Raw genomic sequence first — 11,421 nt, forward strand, 5'->3', positions numbered from 1 at the left:
CTTAAAATAATTTGTTCTAACTCTCTGAAGATAGTCCATGCTATTTTGATAGGGATTGCATTAAACGTGTAAATTGCCCTGGGTAACATTGACATTTTCACAATACCAATTCATGAGCATGGAATATTTTTCCACCTCTTTGTGTCTTCCTCAATTTCTTTCAGAAGTGTTCTACAGTTTTTAGGGTATAGATCCTTTACCTCTTTGGATAGGTTTATTCCTAGGTATCTTATGCTTTTGGGTGCAATTGTAAATGGGATTGACTCCCTAATTTCTCTATCTTCAGTCTCATTGTTAGTGTATAGAAATGCCACTGATTTCTGGGCATTAATTTTGTATCCTGCCACACTACCAAATTGCTGTATGAGTTCTAGCAATCTTGGGGTGGAGGCTTTTGGGTTTTCTATGTAGAGTGTCATGTCATCAGTGAAGAGGGAGAGTTTGCCTTCTTCTTTGCCAATTTGAATGCTTTAATGTCTTTTTTTTGCCTGATTGCTGAGGCTAGGACTTCCAATACTATGCTGAATAGCAGTGGTGAGGGTGGACATCCCTGTCTTGTTCCTGATCTTAGGGGAAAGGCTCCCAGTGCTTCCCCACTGAGAATGATATTTGCTGTGGGCTTTTCGTAGATGGCTTTTAAGATGTTGAGGAATGTTCCCTCTATCCCTACACTCTGAAGATTTTTGTTCAGGAATGGATGCTGTATTTTGTGAAATACTTTCTCTGCATCTAATGAGAGGATCATATGGTTCTTGGTTTTTCTCTTACAGATATGAAGAATCACATTGATTGTTTTACGAGTGTTGAACCAGCCTTGTGTCCCGGGGATAAATCCTACTTGGTCAGGGTGAATAATTTTCTTAATGTGCTGTTGGATCCTATTGGCCAGTATCTTGTTGAGAATTTTTGCATCCATGTTCATCAGGGATATTGCTCTGTAATTCTCCTTTTTTGGTGCGGTCTTTGTCTGGTTTTGGAATTAAGGTGATGCTGGCCTCATAGAACGAATTTGGAAGTACTCCATCTCTTTCTATCTTTCCAACCAGGTTTAGTAGAATACGTATGGTTTCTTCTTTAAAAGTTTGACAGAATTCCCCTGGGAAGCCATCTGGCCCTAGACTTTTGTGTCTTGGGAGGTTTTTGATGACTGCTTCAATTTCCTCCCTGGTTATTGGCCTGTTCAGGTTTTCTAGTTCTTCCTGTTCCAGTTTTGATAGTTTGTGGCTTTCCAGAAATGTGTCCATTTCTTCTAGATTGCCTAATTTATTGACGTATAGCTGTTCATAATAGGTATTTAAAATCGTTTGTATTTCCTTGGTGTTGGTAGTGATCTCTCCTTTCTCATTCATGATTTTATTAATTTCAGTCTTCTCTCTCTTCTTTTTAATAAGGCTGGCTAATGGTTTATCTGTGTTATTAATTCTTTCAAAGATGTATCTCCTGGTTTTGTTGATCTGTTCCACAGATCTTCTGGTCTCGATTTCGTTGAGTTCTGCTCTAATCTTTATTAACTCTCTTCTTCTGCCGGGTGTAGGATCTATTTGCTGTTTTTTCTCTAGCTCCTTTATGTGTAAGGTTAGCTCTTGTATTTGAGTTCTTTCCAGTTTTTGAATGGATGCTTGTATTGCAATGTATTTCCCCCTTAGGATGGCTTTTGCTGCATCCCAATGATTTTGAACGGTTGTATCTTCATTCTCATTAGTTTCCATGAATCTTTTTAATTCTTCCTTAATTTCCTGGTTGACCCTTTCATCTTTTAGCAGGATTTTCCTTAACCTCCACTTGTTTTAAGTCCTTACAAGCTTCTTCTTGTGATTTAGCTCTAATTTCAAGGCATTATGGTCTCAGAATACGCAGGGGACGATCCCATTCTTTTGGTATCGGTTCAGACCCTATTTTTGACCCAGTATGTGGTCTATTCTGGAGAAAGTACCTTTTGCATTGAGAAGAATGTGTATTCAATTGCGTTTGGATGTAAAGTTCTGTAGATATCTGTGAAATCCATCTGTTCCAGTGTAACATTTAGAACTCTCGTTTCTTTGGAGATGTTGTGTTTAGAAGAACTATCGAGGGTAGAAAGCGCCAGATTGTAGTCACCAAATATAAGTGTATTATTATCTAAGTATATCTTAACTTTGGTTATTAATTGATTGATATATTTGGCAGCTCCCACATTTGGGGCATATATATATTGAGGATTGTTATGTCCTCTTGTTGGATAGATCCTTTAGGTATGAGATAGTGTCCCTCTTCAGCTCTCACTACAGTCTTCTGGGTAAATTTTAGTTTATCTGATATGAGGGTGGCTACCCCTGCTTTCTTTTGAGGACCATTTGAATGGTAAATGGTTCTCCAACCTTTTATTTTCAGGCTATAGGTGTCCTTCTGTCTAAAATGAGTCTCTTGTACAGAGCAAATAGATGGGTCCTGCTTTTTTATCCAGTCTGACACCTTTCGCCTTTTGATGGGGTCATTAAGCTTGTTCACGTTCAGAGTTACTATTGAAAGATATGAGTTTAGTGTCATCATGATATCTATTCAGTCCTTGTTTTTGTGGATTGTTCCACTGGACGTCTTCTTAAAGGGGAATTTGAAGAGTGCCCCTTAAAATTTCTTGCAGAGCTGGTTTGGAGGTCACATATTCTTTGAGTTCCTGCCTCTCTTGGAAGCTCTTTATCTCTACTTCCATTCTGAATGAGAGCCTTGCTGGATAAAGTATTCTTGGTTGCATGTTTTTCTCATTTAGGACCCTGAATATATCCTGCCAGCCCTTTCTGTCCTACCAGGTCTCTGTGGAGAGGTCTGCTGTTACCCTAATACTCCTCCCCATAAAAGTCAGGGATTTCTTGTCTCTTGCTGCTTTAAGGATCTTCTCTTTATCTTTGGAATTTGCAAGCTTAACTATTAAGTGTCTAGGTGTTGAACGGTTTTTATTGATTTTAGGTGGGGGAGTTCTCTCTATTTCCTGGATCTGAATGCCTGTTTCCCTTCCCAGATTAGGAAAGTTTTCAGCTAGGATTTGTTCAAATACATATTCTGGCCCTCTGTCCCTTTCGGCGCCCTCGGGAACCCCAATAAACGTAGGTTTTTCTTCCTCAGGCTGTCATTTAATTCCCTTAATCTATCCTCATGGTCTTTTAATTGTTTGTCTCTTTTTTCCTCAGTTTCCCTCTTTGCCATCAACTTGTGTTTTATGTCACTCACTCGTTCTTCCACCTCGTTAACCCTCGTCATTAGGACTTCTAGTTTGGATTGCATCTCATTCAATTGATTTTTAATTTCTGCCTGATTAGATCTAAATTCTGCATTTTTGAAATCTCTTGAGTCCTTTATGCTTTTTTTCTTGAGCCACCAGTAGCTTTATAATAGTGCTTCTGATTTGGGTTTCTGACATTGAATTTTAATCCAGATTTTGTAACTCTGTAGGAGAGATGAGTGTTTCTGATTGTTTCTTTTGAGGTGACTTTTGCCTTCTAGTCATTTTGGTCAGTGCAGAGTGGCCAAAAACAAGTTGTTTTGTGAAAAGGAGTAAAAGAGAGGAGAGAAAGAAGGAAAGAAAAGAGAAAAAGATAAAAAAGGATGAAAAAAAGAAAAAAGAGAAGAAAAAGAGAAAAAGAAGAAAAGGAAAAAAAAGATGGGGGAAGCAATCAGAAATCAAAAAGAAAAAAAAACACACGGGGGAGTATCTTCTGATTCTGTATACTTTAAGTCCCTTGACTTCCCCTGAACTTGTCCATCTCGCTGGTCTTCTGGGGGAGGGGCCTGTTGTGCCGATTTTCTGGTGTTAGCACTTGGGGGAGTTGCTCAGCCCCCTGTCTAGTGCAGGCTCAGTGGGGGTTGTTTACCCCGTGAGGCCCCAGGAGGAACAACCACAGTGGCAGCGGCCAGCTCTGGAGCCCTGTATTCAGCTCCCACAGTAACTACAGAGCTCTCAGTCTGCAGGGCCTGGAGGCTCGCGGGCGGGGTCCCTGATCTGCTCAGCTCGGGGCAGGAGCATCCTTGCTGTCCTGGGCCCTCCTGGCCTCTGCCTGTCCTGGGGGGAGGCCGGATCCTGGGCTCTGTCCCCGGCTCCCTGTGCTCCGGAACCTGCGCTGTTGGATTTGCGCTCCCGGCCGGCCGCGCAGCTCCCTCTCCATGGAGCGAGCCCCTTTGAGCTGCTCCTGGGTCAATTCGCAGGCCTTGCTGCAGTTCTTTAGGGTGCTCGGCGCACTCTCCCCAGGGCGCAGGTGTCTGTTAGTGTCCCAGGGAGGCTGAGGGCATCCCTGCCCTTCCTGAGGTCCTGCTCTAACTCCCTGCAAGTGCCTTTGCGCCTGGGAAGATTGGTGCAGCTCCTGCTTCTCTGGTATGGAGCTTTCCTGTTCTGGGGGCACTCTCCCTGGCCTTAGCCTGGCTCCTCACGGGGCGCCCCCCCCCCTTGGATGCCTTTTGTTTCTTTATTTCTTTTTTCCCCATCTTCCTACCTTGATAGAAGCAAATTCTCACTGTAGCATTCCAGCTGTTCTCTCTTTAAATCTCAGGCTGAATTCGTAGATTTTCAGTATGATTTGAAGGTTATATAGGTAATTTGGTGGGAACAGGTGATTTGGGGACCCTACTCTTCCACCATCTTGCCCCTCCCCCACCTCTCTTTCCATTTTAATAAGTCTGGCTAGGGTTTATATATCTTACTAATTCTTTCAAAGAACCAGATCCTAGTTTTGTTGATCTGTTCTACTGTTCTAGTTTCTATTTCATTGATTTTTGCTCTGATGTTTATTTATCTTCCCCTGCTTGGATTTCACTAACATTTCTTAATGGTATTATTCTAAATTCTTTGATAGTTCACAGTTCTCCATTTCTTTAGGGTCAGTTTTATTAGTGTCATTTGGTCGTGTCATTATTTACCTGATTTTTTTGTGAGCCTTGATTACTTACCTCAATATCTGAGCATTTGCAGTTTTCCCGTCTTCTAGACTTCACATGTTTGCTTTGGTAGACAGTTCTTCACCAGTCAGCTCAGTAGGGTTTCTAGGCATGACTACTTATAATATCCTTGAGCATATGAGGTCTACTATTAAGGTCTATTTCTGGGTGAAGCTACTATTTGAGCTCTGAGAATGGTGATCTGTGGTGTACCATTGGCTCAGAATGATTAGATAGGGCTACTGGTTTTGTTCCCTACCCAGGTGAGGTTGTAGGGTAACCTCCACAACGGTTTGCATTCTCTGATAATACTTACTAGATGGTAGGGACTGGGTACTATATTTAGTAATAGGTGGGGTTTTGAATTAGTTTACCTGCTCTAGTCAGGCAGCAGTAGTGGACCCAGAACCTGTACAACTTGTTTGAGATCTGAATCAGGCAGAGTGTGAACTTAATTCCCTATTTGATTGTGGACACCAGTTGTGCTGTGCAGAGAGGGGAAAGCAAGGCTGTGTTCTCTGTTTAAGTGCTATTGTATGCATAGCTTTTGAATGGGCTACGCAGCTTCCTGTATGCTCTGGTTATTTTCTCTGATTTGACAAGCTAAAGGTATATTCAGCAATGAACATAGCTACAAATTAAATTATTTGTCTGGATACAGAAGGAAAAATAGCTTTAAAGCTTCTAAAGCTCTTTGTTTTCTTAAGTCAAGTTGACCCATATCTTATGTTCCCTTATAAAGAGGGTCACTGACATTGCTCTGAAAACTTTAAGCTTTACTGCCTATGTTTTGGTTCCTGTGACACTGGGCTGTACAGCTTACAGGATATGCACCAGCCCTGCTGGTTGGTTGAAACTGAAAGATTCTCCCCACAGTGGGTGGGACTGTCACAGATTCCTTATCTGGGTAGGAGAGGAAGGAACTTCTTCAGGCTACTTCAATTTTCCCAGTCTTTTAAAATAGTAGGTGCTGGGAGCTATTCTCAGGCTTGGATATGAATTAATCTCCCTGCCTTTACACAGCACAGGAATGCTCCACACCTAGTACCTTTGCTCTGGGGTAACCAGTTCTGCCCACCTGCCTCTCAGCTTTATTGCTTCTGAGCTGCATTCCTTCCACAAATTGTTGCTAGCCTTTCTGGGGCTTAAAGACATTCTCCACTGCAGATGGGGTTGTGATTCAGCTTGTTTCTTGGGCATCGGCAAACCAGGTTCTAAGACCAGAAAAAATCCTCACCTGAGGATCCAAATCAGGCATATCCAAGCCTTGCAAAGTTCCCTAGTCATAGTGTGCCCCTGTTTTGGCTCTGTGGACCAGCAAAGCCTCTGGTTAGGATTACTTTTTGGACACTGCATGTATGAACTCGGTCTGCCAATATCCATGTATTGGTTGTTGCAAACCCCTCCCCTCTTCTCCATCACAGTTAGATTCCCAGTTGTTGAGCTCTGCAGATTCTCCTGCAATCCTCATGATGGAAAGTCAGAGTAGGTGCTCTCACAAAGCAATCCACAATGCTAAAGAAGGGCTGGTTCTCCCCCTAGGTTCTTTCCCATTGGAAAAGCCAGTGACTCAGAGAAAGCCTCTCAGTGTGATGCTCTGCTGGCCTAGGGAAGGGGCAATGTGATCAATGTGTAGCCATCTCCCTTACTCTTTTAATGTAGTTTGTCTTCGCCTCTGTGGTGCAATTAGAGTGCTTCTGTCTCACCCCAGTGGTCTAAGATTCTCTCCTTTTTCTTAAAAAATTGTGAGCTGGGGACACCTGGGTGGCTCAGTGGTTGAGCATCTGCCTTTGGCTCAGGGTGTGATCCTAGAGACCCAGGATCGAGTCCCACGTCAAACTCCCTGCAGGGAGCCTGCTTCTCCCTCTGCCTGTGTCTCTGCCTCTTTCTCTGTGTTTCTCATGAATAAATAAATAAAATCTTTTAAAAATGTGAGCTGTTCTTGTGAGGGGTCATGAAATCAGAAAAAACTTATGTCACCATTTTGGTGACATTACTCTTACTACAAAATTTTGCTTTGTGGTTACCATGATGGTTTCATGTAATGACTTATATTTATAATTGTCTATTTTAAGTTGATAACAACTTGAGTTTAAATGCATTCTAAAGCTCTAAACTTTTACTCTCCTCCCATATTTTGTTTTTGATGTCACATTGTACATCTTGTTTATTACCTAATTACTGCAGTTACAGTTATTTGTACTACTTTTGTCTTTTAACCTTCATACTAGCTTTGTAAGCAATTAATCCACTATATTTACCATATTTACCTTTTCCAGTGTGATTTATACTTTCATGTGTTTTCTTGTTACTGATTTGTGTCTCATCTCTTCACCTTCAGGAAATCCTTTTGATATTTTTTGCAAGTCTGGTATAGTGCTGAAGAATTTTAACTTTTGCTTGTATGAAAAACTATTTATCTCTCTTTCAATTTTGAATGATGACTTTGCCAGATAGAGCATTCTTAGTTGGGATTTTTTTTTTCTTTCATCACTTTGGAAATATCATAGTACTCTTTCTGACCTGAAAAGTTTGCTAATAGTCTTATCAGCATTTTGTTTTTGTTTTTGTGGGGTTTTTTTTGTCTGTAACAATTTGTTCTTCTCTTGCTGCTTTTAAGATTTTTTCTTTTTCTTTAACTTTTGACATTTTAAATTATAATGTCTCTTGGTGTGCGTTCATGATTTTTGGAATTCTTTGGAATTTTTTTATCTATTTGTTAAGAAAGTTTTCAGCCATTACTTCTTGAAATGAATTGTCTCTCTCTTTCTATCTTCTCTTTCTGACTCCCACAATGTGAGTGTTAGTTGGTCTGATGTTTCCCCATAATTTCCTTAAGCTATCTTCACTCTTTTCCTTTTTTTCTCCTTTTATTGGGTGAGTTTCTCTTACTTGTCTTTGAGTTCACTAACCCTTCCTGTTTAATCTAGTCTGCTATTGATCCCTTCTAATGTATTTCTCAGTTCAGTCAATATATTCTTTAGCTTTTGTGACTCCTGTTTGGTACTTTCTCATGTTTTCTATCTCTGTTGGAGTTCTCACTGTGTTTATTTATTCTTCTCCTGAGTTCAGTGCGAACTTTAAAAATATATTTTACTTATTTGAGAGAGAAAGAAAGGGAGAGAGAGTGTGTAGGGGGAGGGACAGAGGCAGAAGGAAAGAGAGAATCTCAAGCAGACTCTGTGCTGAGCATGAAGCCAGTTGCAGGGTTTGATCGCACAACTCAGATCATGACCTGAGCCAAAATCAAGAGTTAGATACTTAGCCAACTGAGCTACCCAGGCATCCCAGTGAGCATCTTTACAACCATTACTTTGAACTCTTTATCAAGTAAATTATTTATCTCTGTTTCATTAAGTATTTTCTTCCCTGAGGTTTTATCTTTTTCTTTCATTTGGAAAATGTTCCTTTTTTCATTTTCCTTGACTCTCTGTTTTGGTTTGTAGACATTAGATGAAACAACCATCTCTCCCTGTTACGAAGGTTTGGCCTCATATAGGAATTGAACTTTATTGTTCAACCCTCCCCTAGCTCTCGGTTTTCTCTCAGACCTTTGTGATTATCCAGACAGCCTATTTTATTTTTAATAGCCCCTAGAAGTTGAGGGTGTGCCAATATGTAAAAGTTCCAGAGGATCTCAATCAGCATCTATATTCAGTCTGATTAAAAACCAGACCCTCAGGCAACAGCTTTTAGAGAATGAAAATATGTGTAGTCTCATAAGACTGCAAAAGTGAGCTCCACTGGACACCAGGGCCAGGCTATAGTTGTTCCCTGAGCAGCAGTCACAGAAATTGGGCTTTCACATAAGTGTATAGTCTTTATTCTGGGAAATGCCAATAAGCCATAGTGAGGTAGAGGGGTGGAAAAACGTAGTGTTCCCTAACCTATATTTTCTGAGAGCAACTTTATAGCTCTACGTGTGTGCCATATTTTAAACCTGCCCCTAAGACTGAAGGTCTAGGATAAGCAAGAGAGAATAGATGGGTGTGTGTTTCAGCCTGCTGCCTATGCAGTGCCTTAGGGATAGTAGCCTCCCAAGAACTATATTTCTGATTGTCACAGACCTGTGGGGCCCAGAAACATAATGTTCCCTGGCCAGCAGAGACAGGTATTCAAGTATTATCCCCTGGGTGGCAGCTGTAGAAATCAGGGCGCCATACATAGAAACTGGGGCACCAGATACATATAAATACCCCAGAGGTGCTGGCACTCTGAAGCATGGCAAAGGAAGAGCATAAAATAGTGCTGCCATGTGGTGAGTTCTGATGAGAGATGGAACGATTACTCAGAATCAATATCTTGGAACAAAGAGTCACCCAAAAGGGGCTACACTGTCAGGGGCACCACCAAGAAGTGCAAGTGCCAAAGTGAAGTCCTGAGTCCTGGTTGGCTCTCCATTTTATTATTGTAGAATGTGAAGTATGTGGAGATAAGGAAGGAAAAATAACTCAAGAAACCAATCATGAGAGGGGTAGCAGGGAACTGCATACATGTCTAAGTGCATGGGTCCCACAGAAGCATTAACTAGGGGTTTGTGGGGGTGGGAGAATTGACCTCAGTAGGCCTGGCTATTTATCCACCATCATTGCTGTTTTCAACATGTACTGCTTTCAGTTTGGACCAATGGCAGGAATAATTGGCTTTTGCCACACGTATAAAGCTGTTGCCATTTATGTCTGCCCCTGTTGTCATTGTTTCTTTTACCCGCTGAGGTCTTGCCCTCCCACAATAGTGCCACCCTCTAAGGTCTCAGGAAAGATTTACAGTCAGGCCTTAGATATATGCTTAATTAGAAACCTGACGTTCAGGCTGCTGCTTTGATAATAAGCTAATTATACCTCTTTCACAGAAAGAGTGAGGTCTTGGGTCTGTTGTCCCTTGCTGTACCCTCAGGGTGGTAATTGTAAAAGAATACTTAGTCCATTGGCTACGGCTCTATGAGAACTATGAGTGTAAGCCCTGCTAGCCACCAGAGCTAGGCAATGTAGAGGTGTCCTTTGGCAGCAGCCACAAAAATCATGGTACCAGAGAAGGTATAAACTACTATATGTAAGGTACCAATGAGATGAAGCAAGGCAGAGGAATGTAAAGGTCACAACCAAATAATCTCTTTTTCAGAAGAACATGTGTATTTCAACCTGATATCAGTGTAGTATCCTGGTAGTGGTAGTATACTACAAACTGTTCAATTGTTACAGTCCAACAGGACTTATAATCGTAGGCCTCCTAGGTCTCCATAGTCAAGTGATCAAGAGCTATCCCTTAGGCAGCAGCCACAAAAGTCAGGTCATCAAATGTAAAAATTTGGGCACCAGATATGTGTGGAAGCTTTATTTTAGAAGATACTAGTGCTCTGGGGTGTGACAGAGGGAGAGTGGAAAAATTGTTTCCACTGGCTCCAGTGAGGTGGAGAAGGAATGCAAAGGTGGAAACTGCTGTAAAAAAAAAAAGAAAAAATAGAAAAGTAAAAAATAAAAAGGGAAAGGAAAGTAAGAATAAAAGAAAATAAAAGGTGTTGTACATCAACTTTAGTAGGCCTGAGGGAGAGTAGAAATATGCTGTCCACTTGTCTCTGTGTCTAAAGATTATTAAGAGTATTTCAGCAGACACCTGACCCTCAGACCAATGTGCTAAAATTTGCAAATTATTCTGTCTCACATAAAGTCTATGCACTTTTTCAAGGGGTTTCTTCTATACTGAGCCTTAAAATGAATGACTGTGCAAAGGAGGCCTTTATTTGCCACAGCATAATGGGTTCATGGGGTTAAGACTTATTGGTCTTCAAAGTCAGATGTTTTTGAGGCTTGTCTCTCACATATCAGTCTTAAAAATGGAGTGCCCAATTTGGGGTATAAAAACTTTGTTCCTCAAGTTGAAGTTCCGGATTTTTATTTCCCCACCACCACCTGCAATTGTGGATCACTGAGCCAGGGGAGGAGTTTATGGTGAGATTGCATCTCTGCTTTCCTTATGCAGGAGGTGGTTTCCTTCTCATTTTCAAATGCAAAGGAGTCATTCTGTCAGTGTTTAGTTTTTGGTTTTGTTTTTCCCAAATAAGATTGTTTGATATATAGCTCTAGATTTGATGTGTTCTTAGGAGGAGGTGAGTTCAGGTTCTTTCAGTGTCGCCATTTTGAACTGGAACTAGATCTCTAAATGTTACCGTCTCATTACTTCCTGCTCTCCTGTATATTTCTAGCCAAACTATAGTATTCGGTATTAGTCACCTCCCAATATTTTTCCCCTTTCTACTTTTGGTTCAGGAGAGTTTCCAATAAAGATGCTTAGTATTCTTCTATATTTGGCAACAACTTGAAAACATTGCCATCATGTAAGACTCAATTCAGATAGAAATTGAGGTCATGGAAGTTTACTCCCAACACCAGAAGATCAGAAAATCTACTAGTATATAATAAAAGCTACTGGAATTTTGCCACTTTCTTTCCTGATAGTAGCCAATTTGAAATTCATCTTCTGTAAACTGGTTGTTCCCTTTCTACTTTATCAATTCTGTAT

Source organism: Canis lupus, chromosome X (genome assembly GCF_048164855.1).
Source record: "Canis lupus baileyi chromosome X, mCanLup2.hap1, whole genome shotgun sequence".
NCBI lineage: Eukaryota > Metazoa > Chordata > Mammalia > Carnivora > Canidae > Canis > Canis lupus.